Here is a 17147-nt window from a genome sequence, read left to right as displayed (position 1 = left end):
TAGTCACGGAAAAATCCGTGTCCGGACAGAACCTGCGCCAAATGAAAAGTCATGTCTCCATGTTTCCTAGACTGCCAGTCACCGACCGATGGGATGACACGGTGCGTCCACCGCGTGTGCCGGCTAGCATCCTGTTACAGTGCGTCGGCATCCCATTCCTTCTGCCAGCAGTCGATGGTAAACTGCCTCTCAGTCGCCCGGATGTCCTCCTTCGTTGCAGCACGGTCTGGAGCAAGGAGTTGTTGATGGACCCGGGCATCCTCGTTGATGAGGTGGCATATCGGTACGAGTCCAGCGAGCAGGGTGGCCGTCTCATACCTGACGGTACGGAATGCCCGTGCCACCCTGATGGCGGCTCTTCGCTGTACTCGTTGCAGCATCCGTCGGCACTCACGCACCCGAGTTGCCTCCGCCCAGACGGGAGCAGCATACCGCAACACCGATTCTGCCACATACGCCAGCAGCCTTGACTTGGCCGTCCTGGGGCCGCTGTGGTTTTGCATGAGGCGCGTTACAGCTGCCACCACGCGCGACGCCTTTTCCGTGACGTTGGTGACATGGTCTCGCCATTTCAGGTGATCTTGGAGCTGCACGCCCAAGTACCTGATGCTCCTAGACGACTTGATTTCCACGTCACCAACGCGAAATGTCACCTGCGGTGGAGTCTTCTTACTCGAAATCAGGACGGCTTCAGTCTTGGCTGGGGCCAACTCCAGACCGTGCTGTTGCATCCAACGTTGGACCTGGTCAACGGCCTCCTCTGCTCTCGCGCGAACCTCGTCGGTGGTGGTAGCAGGAACCAGCAGCGCCAAGTCATCCGCGTAACCGATGATTTCGACGTCGGGAGGAAGCGGCACATGCAGCACCCCGTCATACATTATGTTCCACAAAGTGGGGCCCAGAATGGACCCCTGTGGAACACCGGCGGTAACATGCCGTACGACGGGGCCTTCGCTCGTGTCGAAGTATAGCATGCGATCTTCGAAGTAGCTCCGAAGCATCCGTTGGAGGCCGGTTGGGACACCTTTTGCCTGAAGGGCGCTGGCAATGGATTGCCAGCTGGCCGTGTTGAACGCGTTCTTCACGTCCAACGCCACAACAAGCAAGAATCGGTTATCCCGGCCGTTCGTTCGCCCAAACGACATGGCGGTGCGGCCGGCCTCAACAACGCGCTGAATGGCGCTCACTGTCGATCGTCCTCGACGAAATCCGAACTGCCGGTCCGACAGTCGGGGTGAAGACGGCTCCTCGAGATGGTCGTTGAGGCGGTTCAGTATGAGGCGCTCCAATACCTTCCCCAGAGCGTCGAGCATGCAAAGGGTCGGTACGAACTGCTCTCTCCCGGAGGCTTCCCCTGCTTCGGCAGCAACACCAGTCTTTGCCTCTTCCACTGTGCCGGGAACGTAGCGCGGTTGAGGCAATCCTGGTACAGGACCCGGAAGACCTCCGGGAACATGGTGATTGCCGTCTTCACCGCCGCATTCGGGATGCCATCGAGCCCTGGTGCTTTGCGGCTCGCCATCTGACTCGCGATTAGCAGCAGCTCGTCGTCAGTAACAGGTGCTACACCCGCCGCAGTTGTTGCTCCCTCGTCGTTTCCCGCGTTGCTCTGCTGCGACCAGTCACAGGGCGGATGCTCAGGGAAGAGGTCGGACACAATGCGTTCGAGGACGACCCGGTCCGCTTCTGAAGGCGTCCGACTGCCCCGGAGCCGGGACATGACGACCCGATATCCTGCCCCGAACGCATTCTCTTCTGCAATTTCGATCAGCTCCTGGAACAAGTTCCGCTTGCTAGCTCGAATTGCTCGACTGAGCTCCGCCCTTGCTGTCCTGTGCTCAGCTGCTGCTATGCTGCGCTCCTCCAAATCAGCCGTCCGCAGCATCCGGTCACGGGCAACCTCGCAGTTGTTCCTCAGGCGAGCCAGGAGGGGAGACCACCAAAATGTGTTACGATGCGGGTCTTGGTGCAGTCGGGTAACCCGCTGCATTGTCTCATCGCAGGCCTTCAACATGGCTGCGATCATACCCTCCTGGGTCGATGCGCGTTGGACAAAGTCCGCAGCGAACAGCGCCTCGAGGAATGATGTAGCAGAAAACTGCGAGGTCTTCCATCTACGGCCAGCGTGACGCACACGCCTCTGGCTAGCGGAAGCACCCTGCCGCGACGACGGTTGCCGCTGATGTTGCTGTTGCTGCTGTTGCGATGGCTGCTGCTGCTGCTGCTGCTGCTGAAGTGACTGCTGCTGCTGCGCAGAGGACTGTTGCGCTGGCTGCTGCTGGTCCTGCAGTTGCTCGGGCGATGCTGGTGTTCCTCCCACGGTGTAGAGGACATAGCGGTGGTCTGATGCGGTGTAGCGTGTACTCACGATCCACGTATCTGGGCGAGCAATCGACGGGCTTGCGAACGCCAAGTCAATTATGCTCGGGAGAGCCACCCCGTTGCCGTCGAACGTGAATTCTCGACCTTGGTTTATCACGCTCAAGCCAAGCTGCTCCACCATAGCGTGCAGCTCTTCCCCGCGGTTGCAAGTCTCGGATTGCCCCACTCCTCATGTCTGGCGTTAAAATCGCCGGCGACGACGACTTGAGGGTGGGAGAAGGCTTCGAGTTCTATGGCTTCAATGAAGCGCTCGAACTCGGCGAGGCTGAGGCTTGGTGGAGCATAGCAGCTTATGAAGGTCACTCCGCCAATCTGCGCTGCTACCAGCCCCCGAGCTTCGCTGCACCACACGCGCTGAATTGGTAGCTCACCGACAGCTACCACCGCTACCGTCCGGCAGCTGCTGAATGCCCACCGGCCGTTATTCTCTGGTGGACGCAGAACATCAGAGAGGATGAGCACGTCTGCTTTCTCCTCTCTGGCAGCTTGTAGCACCAGATTCTGGGCATCACGGCCATGGCCCAGATTCGCCTGCAAGACTTTTAGGAACGGAAGCATCGCTGAGCCGAACGAGCACATTCGCTGTGTCCTATGTGGTGAGCGCCACCACACAGTGCACACTTCGCCTCATTTTGGCAGGATCGTGCTTTGTGTCCGTCTAGTCCGCAACGGATGCACATATTCTGCCGATCTGCAGTGGAACGGCAGTTCGACGCAATGTGGCCCATCTCCAGACAGCGGAAGCATCGCTGACGCTCTGGAGGGGTTGGTGGAGCTGCACGTACCTTGCTAACGCAGTCGCACAGGAATAGTTTGGCTCCTTCCAACTGACGAGCTGATTTCGCTGGTAGCCGGATTCGTGCTCGCTTCGACCCATCTGGAAGTTCCCAAATGCTGGTGGAAACTACTCCAGCACTTGCGCCAATCTTCTCATCGAGGGCAGCAATGATGTCCTCCTCCGCAGCGAGGGGATCGATGTCGGATACGAGCAGCTCACCCATTTCGGTGACAAGCCGACTTACGCCTGCGTCACCGATAATCTTGCGGACGCCATCAAGCATAAGTGGGGCATTTGCCGTCTTGCTTAGTTCCATGCGTAGCAGTCTGGCATGGGTTCGGCGACCCTGCTTGATATGCCCTTTCATGACACAGTAGGCCGGGTCGAGACGGATGGCTTTGCGCACCTTGTCGTAAATGCCATCCCAGGTTTCGCCTTCGCTGGGTGACACCTCGATGATGTCAGGCCTCGGCTTTCGCTTACGCTGTAGCTGCTGCTGCTGCTGCATACGCTCCTGCTGTTGCTGCTGCGAGCCAGCGACCGCCTGTCGCTGTGGCTGACGTTGCTGCTGCTGCTGTTGATGCTGCGCGATACCGACTGCCTGTCGCTGTAGCTGACGCTGCTGCTGCTGCTGTTGCGGCTGCTGCTGGGAGCGTGGCTTACCCGTAGCTTTGCCGCGATATCTACGCCGCACGACCTCGCTGTAGGTCAACTCCGGCACGACGTCTCCGCGGACGGCAGTCGATGCCTCGTTACGCGGCGGCATGACTGCACGCGACGTCGACGCGCGGGGCTGCTCCTGCTCTTGCTGGTTCCGCTGCTGCTGTTGTTGTTGCTGCTGCGGCTGCGCAGAGGATCGGCGTGGCAACGGAGTTGGAGGTTGACGCGAGCTAGCTGACGGTTGTCCTCCGGCAACCTTTGCTGCCAGTAAGGAGTTTAGAACGTCTCGGTCGCGCTGATGTGCGGCGGCGAGCTTCTCCATTTGCGCCTCCAGCTTTTCTTCACGGCGCTTCGCCTCCTCCTTCTCCTCCTGTAGCAGTTGGCACATGCCAGTTATCTGCTCCGAGAGGCGAGAATTTTGCTCCTTCATTTCCAAATTCTGCTCCTCTAGCCGCTGAATTGTTGCCTTAAGCAACTCGAGCTCCGGTGTGGTCGAGGCGGCCTTGGATGCCACGGCGGGCTTGTTGTTGCCTGTGACACTGACCCTAGGCAGCGCCACTCGAGGCTCGGTCACAAACAGCTTCGAGCCGGATGCCAAGCTGCTACGGCAGTCCACAGAGACTGACCTCGCACTCGCGCGCGTTGACATCCCGGATGATGCCATCATCTTTGCCGACTTTCAGGTTGGTGGGTTAAATAACCCTGGGGGTCGATGTGACCCCGGGGGTCGAGTTGACCCCGGGGGTCGAGATGACCCCAAGTATGCAGCGCCGTCTAGCTGGTGTTCTGCCGCTCAATCGCTGCTGTAGAATCCTTCTTCCACGCTGGTTTTCCACTATGGTCCGACTTGCGACCCCCTGGTGGGCTGGGGGGGAGGGGTGGCGGGTGGCGAAAAAATTACGAGAGGGTGCGTCGCTCACGTGGGGAATGGATCCGCACCAATCCCGAATTTTTCCGGCACTTTTTCACGTCCAAATTGCGCTGCCCGCTTTTTCGACCCTTTTTGAACCTATTTTAGGGATTTTTCACCGGGAGCGGGGGAGGGGGGAGGGGGGGAAATTATTTTCGCGTGTTTTGTTTTATCGCCCTCTATCACCCCGCAGCTTCGCCGATTTTTTTTCTAATTTTTCGAAAAAAAAATTCGAAAAATTCGAGCAGTTTTCGAGTTGCTCGAACTACTCGAATCGAGCAAATTCGAGCTGCCGCGGGCACTACACTTCTTCCCCGAATTTTCTGCGCACTTTTGTAAACTCGAGCACTTTTCGAGCAATAACGGACTTTTCAAATTTTTGCCCCTTGGGAACTGCTCCCCGGACAAAATTTGTTCCTTGGGTATTATAGAACTGTCACCAAGAAACGTCAAAAATTTTTTTCACGATTTTCACAAATTTTTTGATGCAATCTTATTGTACGCATAAAAACAAGCACAACGGTGAAAACCGCACACGAATCCGAGCAAAACTCGCGGAGTTATTCGCGATTTGCTATTTATTTCGATTTTTCCGAAAGCACGTGCTCCGGCGGTAGCACCCCGACACTTTTATTTTCTCGTTTTTTCACCGATTTTCGTTCTGTTTTTTTTTAAATTCACGTTCAGCGTCACTACGCGCACCTTTAAAATCACATCCGGCACGAATCCGTGCGTTTTTCACTGAGTTATTCACATTCAAAGTTCCCCATACAAATTGTATGGGGATGTAAACACACACTTTTATGCACTTTAAACTTCTCAAAACGTCTCGAAAACACTTTAAAACGCTTTAGAAGCGTCGAATTATCCAGAATCGAGTGTTTCCGGCGCCGAAATCACACAGTTTTGCGCATTTTTTCCACACCCGGAAATTTGGTACTACCGGGGGGGGGCAAATGTACACAGAACAACACGAATTTTTTAAAGCGCAAAAAATCACAGAAATTCGACCAAATAACACTATCTATAGGTAAATTGGGTGCTCTGAACACGATTTTGAGGGTTTCAGAGCGATCCGAGGCCGTTTTACACACTTTTTTTGCACACTTTGTCGGAGCGTGTTTACATACGTCTGTACCCGACGGCTACTCGATGAACACTACAGGGATAACTGGCTTTTTTTTTTTTTTTTTTATAACGGGTTTCTTTATTTTATAGAATCCCTCACCCACCCCTACAATGTATACCCGCGAGGGTTTTTTTTTGAAGGGGTCCTGAGCCGTATTTGGCCAATCTGCAACCGTGCTTTTGCACCTTTCACTTTTATTCAAATTCAAATAAATTAAAATTCTTTTACTCCTATCGTACTCCAGTCGGAGTCTTCTGGTTCAGCTTTCGCTGCTTCTACTGCAGCGCTGTGAATCTAGCGGGAGGCAACTTCCGCCTCGACCGCTGCCACTTGTTCAGCAGCGCTTAGGCCACCGTCTTCGACTACTGCTGCAGCCTCCTCCACCTGTTGCGATGTCTCACGAGACGGTCCGTCAGCGTGTTCCGCGATTGCTCGGCCGTCATCGTCATCGCTTCTTGCCCGGCTGGACACTCCGAGGAGCCGACGGTTTCGCCTCCTCTCTCTAAACCGCGCTTGCCGTTCACGAAGCGCTGCACGTCGCTGAGCGGTGCGTGGTGAAGCCGGTGGGGTTGGGGGAAGTCCAGCTCGACGTTCTTCCCGCCGACGTGCTGTTGCTGCTCGCCGGTTGGCGTTTCGTCTCACGTTTCGGGCCCGTCGCACTTCGGCGCGTTGAGCCTCTAACTGAATCACGTCGTCGGTATGGTGCTCGATGACGTGAACCGCCAGTGCTGCCCGCTCCTCGTCCCACGCTCGCTGCAGCTGGGCCGTTATCTGCTTAGCAGCTTCACATATACGGCTCCAGCTCTCGGCATCGCGCAGCAAATGCCGCTGGAGGGTGTCAGGACAGACAGGGTCTGGACCCCCTCGCCTAGTAGCTCCTGACGTACCGCAGCAAATCGTGGACACTCGAAGAACGCGTGCTCCGCCGTTTCTGGGACGCCGACGCACAACTGGCAGTCTGGGGACGACGTGAATCCATTGTGGCACAAGTAGTCACGGAAAAATCCGTGTCCGGACAAAACCTGTGCCAGATGGAAAGTCATATCTCCATGTTTCCTAGACTGCCAGTCGCCGACCGATGGAATTACACGGTGCGTCCACCGCGTGTGCCGGCTAGCATCCTGTTGCAGTGCGTCGGCATCCCATTCCTCCTGCCAGCAGTCGAACAGGGATAACTGGCTTGTGGCCGCCAAGCGTTCATAGCGACGTGGCTTTTTGATCCTTCGATGTCGGCTCTTCCTATCATTGTGAAGCAAAATTCACCAAGCGTAGGATTGTTCACCCTTTCAAGGGAACGTGAGCTGGGTTTAGACCGTCGTGAGACAGGTTAGTTTTACCCTACTGGTGTGTGCTTATAGTCGCTATCTTAACGGAATTCCTGTGCAGTACGAGAGGAACCACAGGTACGGACCACTGGCTCAATACTAGTCCGACCGGACTTTGGTATGACGCTACGTCCGCTGGATTATGCCTGAACGCCTCTAAGGTCGTAGCCAATCCGAGCTGATAGCGCTTCTCAAACCCATTAGGTGTTCGGAAGCTAGCGGGCCTAACAACCCTCTGAGATCCGTTGGAGTCTGCGTCTGCAGCCCGGCGTCTCATCCCGCTATACCTAGGCCGCAATGAGTGGAGTTCGCTGCACGTGTTAGTACCGTAACTGGGAACGCCGTTGGCTTGAGCTCTGCCCAACGTGGATATACCTAGTTTCGACACCTATCAACCGCCCGCAAACGACGGGACTTCAGGCTGGGAGCTGCGAGTTGTAGAGATGCGTTCGCATCGATCCTCTCAGGCGACCCATGCTTGGTGGTTTGTCCGTGTGCCCCTTCCTCGATGTGCGCAAGCTCGTCTTGGTCTGGGGACCACGTCGACACAGGGGGATACTCTTGTGAGAGCAAGAGTGTACTAAGTTGAGTGTAGCAAGGGAACGCGTGCCCCTTCCTCGTTGGCGTAACTAACCATCTTGGTCTGGGGACCGTGGTACCGTGCTCTGGTGAAGCTTGGTGCGTGCTCCTTCCTTGTCAGACGAGTGACTTGACATAGGATGGAGAAGGACACTTAACACTAATGAGCTTGTCGGCGTGCCTCGTTCTCGACTTGATTGTCTTGATGTGAGGACCGTGCGGACCACACCAGTAAGCTTACACATGCTCGTTACAAGTTGTATAAGTTGACCCGTTTGGCCCGGTTGCCTTGCACATGATGGTGTTGACCATGTTCGGTTAACAGGTCGTGTGTCGAGGTGGTCGGCCTTGGTAGTAGGATGTCTTGTGCATGTGACGTGTTGACCTGGTTTGGTCGGTGTGTCGTCGTGTACGAGATGACCTACTTACCCGTCAGTTTTCCAAGTTGTATCATGTGTTGACTTAGTTGACGTGTCATGTGCTTGGATGATTAGCGTACGGGTCATGTATGGTGCGCTTGCTTCAGTTGAAGGGATGTACTAGTACAGTTGTATTAATTGTTTATTTCACGATCTGGTCTTTTGGCTGGATCGTGAAAAAAACGCTAAGTCCCAAATCCTGAACTCGAGAAGAAAGCGCCAATGACAACGTTTTTGACTGGAGCTCCCTAGCATTCGGCTTTTTTCTACTTTGAAGGGATGCACTGTTGTATGAATTGTTTATTCACGAACTGGTCGTTTGATTGGATCGTGAAAAAAAAACGCTCAGTCCCAAATCCTGAACTCGACAGGAAAGCGCTGATTGCAAACATTTTGACTGGAAGTCCCTTGAAAATGGCGTTTTCGTTATTGGCATTATGTGGCACGTTTATTGTGGCTAGAACATTAATTATTCACCAAATGGCACCAAAGCTTGGCAAAAGTCGCGAAACACTCCTATCTCGACGCACCAGCAATCGCAACTTGATGCAAAATAAATTGCACGAGCTAATGATACTTGTACCATGCACAGTACACCGTACCAAAATATACCCCTGAAAGTGTGCAATTTGGTGCTACCCTAGAGAATATGTATGGGGAAGCCTAGCTACGTGTGTCGCACGTTCCAAGTTGCATGGACGTCGAACAGAGGCATGCAAAAGCACCTATCTAGGGAATTACTCTACGTTCTAGTAGCAAGTGCGATTTTCCGGTCCAGCACGGCAGTACGCCTGCACGCATACACTCCATGTACCAAAAATGTACCAACCTAGGCGTTGCTCAGTAGCTTTTGGCGGCACATAGAAAAAGTATTCGAGTTCAGATTTTTGGGACTTAGCGTATTTTTAAAACTAATAACGAAAATTAAATTATAAATCGGTAAACGGCTAGGAGTTGCTCAGTAGCTTTTTGCTCAACGTGGCAAAAGTATTCGAGTTCAGATTTCTAGGACGTAGCGTATTTTTCAATCATAATAAACCGAATCAAACATAACAATGATGAAACTTACACCATGTCCCAAGGTTGTGCACAAAACGTAACGATAAAGTGCTGGCGAGGTTAGAGGTGCACCAAAATTGTGTACCGATCAGGGAAAGTACTCTACGTTCCTATGATTTGGGTGAAAAGTGTTGATTAACTGCTGGTTAGAATAGACAGTTGCTTATCATACACATCGCAAACGAACACCCCTTAGTGAGCATTAGCAAAAGTCAATAGCACAAAGCAAATGCAATACAAACTGATCAAGTACATTAAAGAACGCTACGTACCAGGACTTCTTTCCAAGAATGGTGTCCGCGACGGGAGGGCAAGCGTCCTTCCCAGGTTTTCCTAGTAAACCTTGTATGGTAAACATACCCAAGCGTGTCTGTAAGCACGCAACAAAAGTCACGAACGGGCACATACCTAGGGAATGTACTCTACGTACTTGGACTTTTGTCCAAGAATGGTGTCCGCGACGGTCGGGCACTGCGACGCAATAACCAAATCCTAGGATTGTAACTTTAGTGTGCACAAACATAAACATTAACGCGTTCGCTCGGGCTGCGCCGTCCGTGTTGAACACAAATGTGGGTGATTATATGCGTGGAGGGACAAAAACATACGAGGAGGAGACAGTTTTCTGCACGATGTGCACAGAGCTCATTTCGTCGTCCCGGGCGAATGGAAAAACACAAACATCGCGAGTATCGTTCTAGGTTTCTGTCTATAAAAGGGCAGGCCAAAAGGTGACCGGTTGAGATAAGCATTTTAAGCATACAAACACTTTATTGGAACTTTTGATACTAAAACAAGGTACGTACATGTAGGTTGTACCAACATGGACATCTATGAACGCGGCTGCGCCCTCCGTCTTGTACTTTCCCTGATCGGTACACAGTTTTGGTGCACGGCTATCCCGACCGGCAACTTGTACCAACATAGACATCCATGAACGCGTACGTAGTGTACTTTCCCTGATCGGTACACAATGTTGGTGCACGGCATAAGAAAAGAGCTAAAATGGTCAAACTCAATCCATTTCAACAATAGATAGTCGATAGTAGCTGTGCCGATGAAGTAGGGCACGATGCAAGTTAATGTTGTTTAATTAATAACATGTCCGCCATACATTTCAGTACAAAATTGCTCGGTCAGACCTACAAAGTGCTATATCTCGAATACGAGGCGTCGGACTGGGGGGTTGTAGAACAATTTTAAGTTCGTCTAATGATTCTACATCCGATTCTGGATAGCGATTTTTTGACCACTTTTCAATATTTTGTGACACCCCGAACCTAGGGGCAGCTCCCTAGCTTTTTTCAAAAATGTGCACCGAACGGGCCGGAGAGCTCGTGTGGCTCAAAACATGTTTTTCGCTAAAACACCTCAAAACGTGTAAGGAACGCACCCTAGCTCTTGTTTTTCAAAAGTTATGGCCGTTTAAAGTTAGACGTTTTTGCTTCAAAATAGCTATTTTACCCGTCCCTATGGCCATGCTTTAAATTTTCACGAAAATGCAAGGTCAGACCTAGGGCGGGCCATATCTGAATACTAAACGTCGCAGACATTGGTCGTAGAACAATTTTAAGTTCGTCTAATGATTCTACATCCGATTCTGGATAGCGGTTTTTGACCACTTTTCAATATTTTGTGACACCCCGAACCTAGGGGCAGCTCCCTAGCTTTTTTTCAAAAATGTGCACCGAACGGGCCGGAGAGCTCTTGTGGCTCAAAACATGTTTTTCGCTAAAACACCTCAAAACGTGTAAGGAACGCACCCTAGCTCTTGTTTTTCAAAAGTTATGGCCATTTAAAGTCAGACGGGTTTTTGCTTCAAAATAGCTATTTTACCCGTCCCTATGGCCATGCTTTAAATTTTCACGAAAATGCAAGGTCAGACCTAGGGCGGGCCATATCTTGAATACTAAACGTCGCAGACATTGGTCGTAGAACAATTTTAAGTTCGTCTAATGATTCTACATCCGATTCTGGATAGCGGTTTTTTGACCACTTTTCAATATTTTGTGACACCCCGAACCTAGGGGCAGCTCCCTAGCTTTTTTCAAAAATGTGCACCGAACGGGCCGGAGAGCTCGTGTGGCTCAAAACATGTTTTTCGCTAAAACACCTCAAAACGTGTAAGGAACGCACCCTAGCTCTTGTTTTTCAAAAGTTATGGCCATTTAAAGTCAGACGGGTTTTTGCTTCAAAATAGCTATTTTACCCGTCCCTATGGCCATGCTTTAAATTTTCACGAAAATGCAAGGTCAGACCTAGGGCGGGCCATATCTTGAATACTAAACGTCGCAGACATTGGTCGTAGAACAATTTTAAGTTCGTCTAATGATTCTACATCCGATTCTGGATAGCGGTTTTTGACCACTTTTCAATATTTTGTGACACCCCGAACCTAGGGGCAGCTCCCTAGCTTTTTTTCAAAAATGTGCACCGAACGGGCCGGAGAGCTCGTGTGGCTCAAAACATGTTTTTCGCTAAAACACCTCAAAACGTGTAAGGAACGCACCCTAGCTCTTGTTTTTCAAAAGTTATGGCCATTTAAAGTCAGACGGGTTTTTGCTTCAAAATAGCTATTTTACCCGTCCCTATGGCCATGCTTTAAATTTTCACGAAAATGCAAGGTCAGACCTAGGGCGGGCCATATCTTGAATACTAAACGTCGCAGACATTGGTCGTAGAACAATTTTAAGTTCGTCTAATGATTCTACATCCGATTCTGGATAGCGGTTTTTGACCACTTTTCAATATTTTGTGACACCCCGAACCTAGGGGCAGCTCCCTAGCTTTTTTCAAAAATGTGCACCGAACGGGCCGGAGAGCTCGTGTGGCTCAAAACATGTTTTTCGCTAAAACACCTCAAAACGTGTAAGGAACGCACCCTAGCTCTTGTTTTTCAAAAGTTATGGCCATTTAAAGTCAGACGGGTTTTTGCTTCAAAATAGCTATTTTACCCGTCCCTATGGCCATGCTTTAAATTTTCACGAAAATGCAAGGTCAGACCTAGGGCGGGCCATATCTTGAATACTAAACGTCGCAGACATTGGTCGTAGAACAATTTTAAGTTCGTCTAATGATTCTACATCCGATTCTGGATAGCGGTTTTTTGACCACTTTTCAATATTTTGTGACACCCCGAACCTAGGGGCAGCTCCCTAGCTTTTTTCAAAAATGTGCACCGAACGGGCCGGAGAGCTCGTGTGGCTCAAAACATGTTTTTCGCTAAAACACCTCAAAACGTGTAAGGAACGCACCCTAGATGATAAAAAGTGCAATCAGAATGTCAATCGACAACTTTGTTGGGGGTACCATTTTTACTCTACGGGCCAGTAGCTTAGGTGCGCCAACAGCGCTTTCCTTTCGGGTTCCCATTTTTTGCCCTCCTGGGATTATGATCATTTGCTCATTGCCTACTATAGGGAGGGTACCTTGCTACGAGGTCAAACATGAAGATTGCACCAAATCGTAGTTTTTACCTCTATTTAGTCGTAGGAGCATGGTTTGCAGTGGCAGTGGGTCATTATGCCCCCGTTTGGGTCATACGTCCCCTCCGCGATAAAAATCGTCGTATGCCTATAGTCCGAACTAATGAAGCAAAAGTGGTGTCTGGTGGGCTCTGCCGATGATTTTAACCTATGATTTTGAGCTTCCACCCTATCAAAACGTTCCTGGAGCAGTACATCACGGGTCTACGGACCCAAAGACTTCGTCGTGATGGTTTCTAGTAAAAAGTTGTAACAGCTAAGGGTTTTGAATACGCGTATATTAACCATTGCTTGAAACTAAGCTTCGTTGTCTTTAAACTCTGCAAGACCAATCGAACTTCTTAGGAAACCCGAAGGATTCACGCTAAGCTCGATGAGCTATTATGGGTAGTGGTGCATGATCTGGTGTTCCTTGGATCTAATCCAATGAATAAATTTATGAGGGTATATATGGTGCAGGGCACAAAGCGTGATGAAACCGGGTCTCCCTACCAAATGTGGCATATTTTTTCCCTGAGAGCGAAGCTCAGACCCACGTAGGGGAGAGCGAAGTGGAACTTAAATGTTCTATGCAGCAAATGTTCGCCATGCGGATAAACAAGTTGGAATAGTTCAATGTAGTGTAATGCAAACACGAATCGCAAATAACGATACGGGACCCAGAAGCAATTCTGCGGATCCCTCGGGGGAGTGGTGAGTTGATATAAATTAGAGGTGAAAGTCCAAGTTGTTCAAGCTCCGGCTCGGCAGCCGATACGAGGTTCCTGTTGGGCTTTGTACATCGCGCAGAGGCGCCGTTCGGTTCTAGCAATGATTCCCGCCACCATGTTCCATGCGTGCAGAGATCCGTTAGAGCTCGTTCAATGTGTCCCGCCGTGATTACGAAAAAGTCCAACAGTTGACCAAGTTGGGGGTGCGTCAAGTAAACGCGCAGAGATGTCGTTCGGTTTAGAGCAATGTCTCCCGTATCACGTTGGAGTTCTTCCACTAGTGCGGAGAGATCGCTGAACCGTTCAATGTGTCCCGTCGTGGTGTGCTTGTACCGAACACTTAGGATACACCATGCTTTGTTGGTTTGGGATAGGAGTGGTCGCGCAACTGCCTCCACGCCGCAAAGTGCCAGTTCGGATTGAAGGTCAACTTTAGCCGTTCAATGCATCAGTCGGTGGGTGTTCAGATGGCATCACAACTTCCCCTAGGTGCTTAAGTTGGTTGGGTTGTAAAACATGTGCACATGCGCAGAGTATCGTGCGTACTAGCAAAGTCTCCCGTCACGGTGGTTATGAATGAGTTCCATTCAGTGCAGAGAGATCGTTAGTGCGTGCAATGTGTACCAGTCGATGTGTCGTACCGGAATACAACCCCGCTTAGAGGCCCGTCGCTCGAAGAGGACAAGCAAGAGTGCGCAGAGTGCCGTACTGGCCTAGCAATGTCTCCAGACAGACGTAGGAACACCCGACGCAGTGCAGAGAGTAGATCCGCTAGCCGTGTGCAATGCATCCGACGTTGTCTGCTTGTGCAGTCTATCGAGTGGCGCCAACGACGCTCCGGCGTCACAGAACAAATCTCGGTGGTCACGGGGGACTTGCGCCTCGCGTGATCAAGAGTGTAGTTCGTGTTCAAGCAATTGACTCGAATTCTGGTTGATCCTACCAGTGATATACGCTCGTCTCAAAGGTTAAGCCATGCATGTCTAAGTACAAGCTTCCTAGAAAGTGAAACCGCATAAGGCTCAGTATAACAGCTATAATTTACAAGATCCTAATCCAAACAGTTACTTGGATAACTGTGGAAAAGCCAGAGCTAATACATGCATTATGCCGGGACTGTTGGCCTCCGGGTCGGCGGAACTGGTGCACTTATTAGTTAAACCAATCGCCTCCGGGCGCTTTGAGTTGAAATCTGGATAAGGATGCCGATCGTACGGTCGCTTGCGACTGACGACAGATCTTTCAAATGTCTGCCCTATCAACTATTGATGGTAGTGTAGAGGACTACCATGGTTGCGACGGGTAACGGGGAATCAGGGTTCGATTCCGGAGAGGGAGCCTGAGAAATGGCTACCACATCCAAGGAAGGCAGCAGGCGCGTAAATTACCCAATCCCGGCACGGGGAGGTAGTGACGAGAATAACAATATGGACCTCTCTAACGATGGTCCATAATTGGAATGAGTTGAGCATAAATCCTTTTGCAAGGATCAAGTGGAGGGCAAGTCTGGTGCCAGCAGCCGCGGTAATTCCAGCTCCACTAGCGTATATTAAAGTTGTTGCGGTTAAAACGTTCGAAGTTGATACCCCGTCCAGACTCGCGTCCGTCGCGGGCGCCCGGCCTCTCGGTTGGGACCGTCCGTGTACGCGCTCGCGGCTGCGACTCACAATGGTGTACCTGGGCGTTCTACTCCGTGACGGGTCAGGACTTGTCGCCGCGACCTCGTCGGTCAAGGTCTTGTTCGACCCAGCTTCATGGTGCCCGGGAACTCTCGTTTACCTTGAACAAATTAGAGTGCTCAAAGCAGGCTAGTTCAAAGCGTCCGGTCCTCCGGGGCCGGCGTTGGCCGAGAATAATTTTGCATGGAATAATGGAACATGACCTCGGTCTGAGTGGTTTCGTTGGTTTGTAATAGACCAAGAGGTAATGATTAACAGAAGTAGTCGGGGGCATTGGTATTACGGCGCGAGAGGTGAAATTCGTAGACCGTCGTAGGACCCACAGAAGCGAAAGCGTTTGCCAAGGATGCTTTCATTAATCAAGAACGAAAGTTAGAGGATCGAAGGCGATTAGATACCGCCCTAGTTCTAACCGTAAACGATGCCAATTAGCAATTGGGAGACGCTACCTACCTTCGGTGCTCTCAGTAGCTTCCGGGAAACCAAAATCGGGTTCCGGGGGAAGTATGGTTGCAAAGTTGAAACTTAAAGGAATTGACGGAAGGGCACCACAAGAAGTGGAGCTTGCAGTCGCAATCGAGAGCTCGACCCGAACGGACGTGTTTGCGCAGTGCTCCGTGTGGTGAGAGGGTGTTCGTGAGAGCGAGAGAGTGGGAGCGATTGACATCCGTGTATCGAATAATAGTGAGCGTGTGTATGCGAAGCGGAAGCGAAGGTGAACTTTTGGAACTATCTGGAACTTTCTCGGCTGTGGCCGTGCGTGGCTTCCTTTTGCCCGTGCGTTTGTGTATGCGTTTGTGAGTGTGTGCGCAAGCGAGTGGAACATTCTCGGCTGTTGACGCGCGTGGCGCTTCGTTGTCCGGGCTTGTGTTTCGTGTAAGCGAGTGTGTGCGCGAGAACGAGGAGAGTTTTCTGGAACTATCTGGAACTTTCTCGGCTGTTGCCGTGCGTGGCTTCCTTTTGCCCGCGCGGGTGTGCATGCGTGTGTGAGTGTGTGCGCAAGCGAGGGGAACATTCTCGGCCGTTGACACGCGCGGTGCTCCGTTGCCCGCGCGTGTGCTTCGTGAAAGCGTGAGTGTGTGCGCGAGCGAGTGTAGAATATTCTGGAACTATCTAGAACTTTCTCAACAGTTGCCGCGCGTGGCTTCCTTTTGCCCGCGCGGATGTGCATGCGTGTGTGAGTGAGTGCGCAAGCGAGTGGAACATTCTCGGCCGTTGACGCGCGCGGTGCTCCGTTGCCCGCGCGTGTGCTTCGTGAAAGCGTGAGTGTGTGCGCGAGCGAGTTTAGAATATTCTGGAACTATCTAGAACTTTCTCGACAGTTGCCGCGCGTGGCTTCCTTTTGCCCGCGCGTGTGTATGTGCGTGTGAGTGTGTGCGCAAGCGAGTGGAACATTCTCGGCTGTTGCCGCGTGTGGCGCTCCGTTGCTTGCGCGTAGTGTTCCGTGTCACTGTGTGTGCGCTTCTCATAGCATCACAGCGCCGGGGAAATTCGTGGTGGCGGGGGGGTAGCAACCCGCCACCATGGATAAGCAACTGAGAGGAAGGACCATATCGGTCGATGAGCGTCCTGCGGTCGTTATAAGGAAGCTGGTAAGCGAGAAAAAACTCGGGACCATCGTCGAGGAACCGTCATCGGCAGGAGTGCCAGCGAGGACCATGGCGACGGGAGGAGTGAAATCGGCGGGAACGGCGACGAAACTGGCGACTTCAACACCGGTTTCCACCGGAGAAGTGCGTCGGATGCTGGCGGATGCAAAAGCTGACAATGAGACGATGGTCGGCATTGTCAAGCGGTTGGAGGAGCAAATCCAGTTGCTGCGCTTGCAAATGGAGGCCTCCAACGAGCAGCTGAAGGAAGCGCAAAGGGAGGTAAGAGAGGCGCGCGAAGAAGCTCGGGTACGCGAAGCGGAACACCGCGAAGAGCTTTGCAAGGAGAAGGAGCTGTTCAACGCTCTTCTAGCGCAAACCCTCGGTGGAACCAGCGGAGCTCGGCTAGAGAGCCAGCAGGAACTGCAGCGAGAGCAGGAGCT

The sequence above is a fragment of the Anopheles arabiensis genome, chromosome X (genome assembly GCF_016920715.1).
Source record: "Anopheles arabiensis isolate DONGOLA chromosome X, AaraD3, whole genome shotgun sequence".
NCBI classification, from domain to species: Eukaryota; Metazoa; Arthropoda; class Insecta; order Diptera; family Culicidae; genus Anopheles; species Anopheles arabiensis.
The sequence above is the reverse complement of the archived record's forward strand: the minus strand, read 5'-3'. Positions refer to the sequence as shown.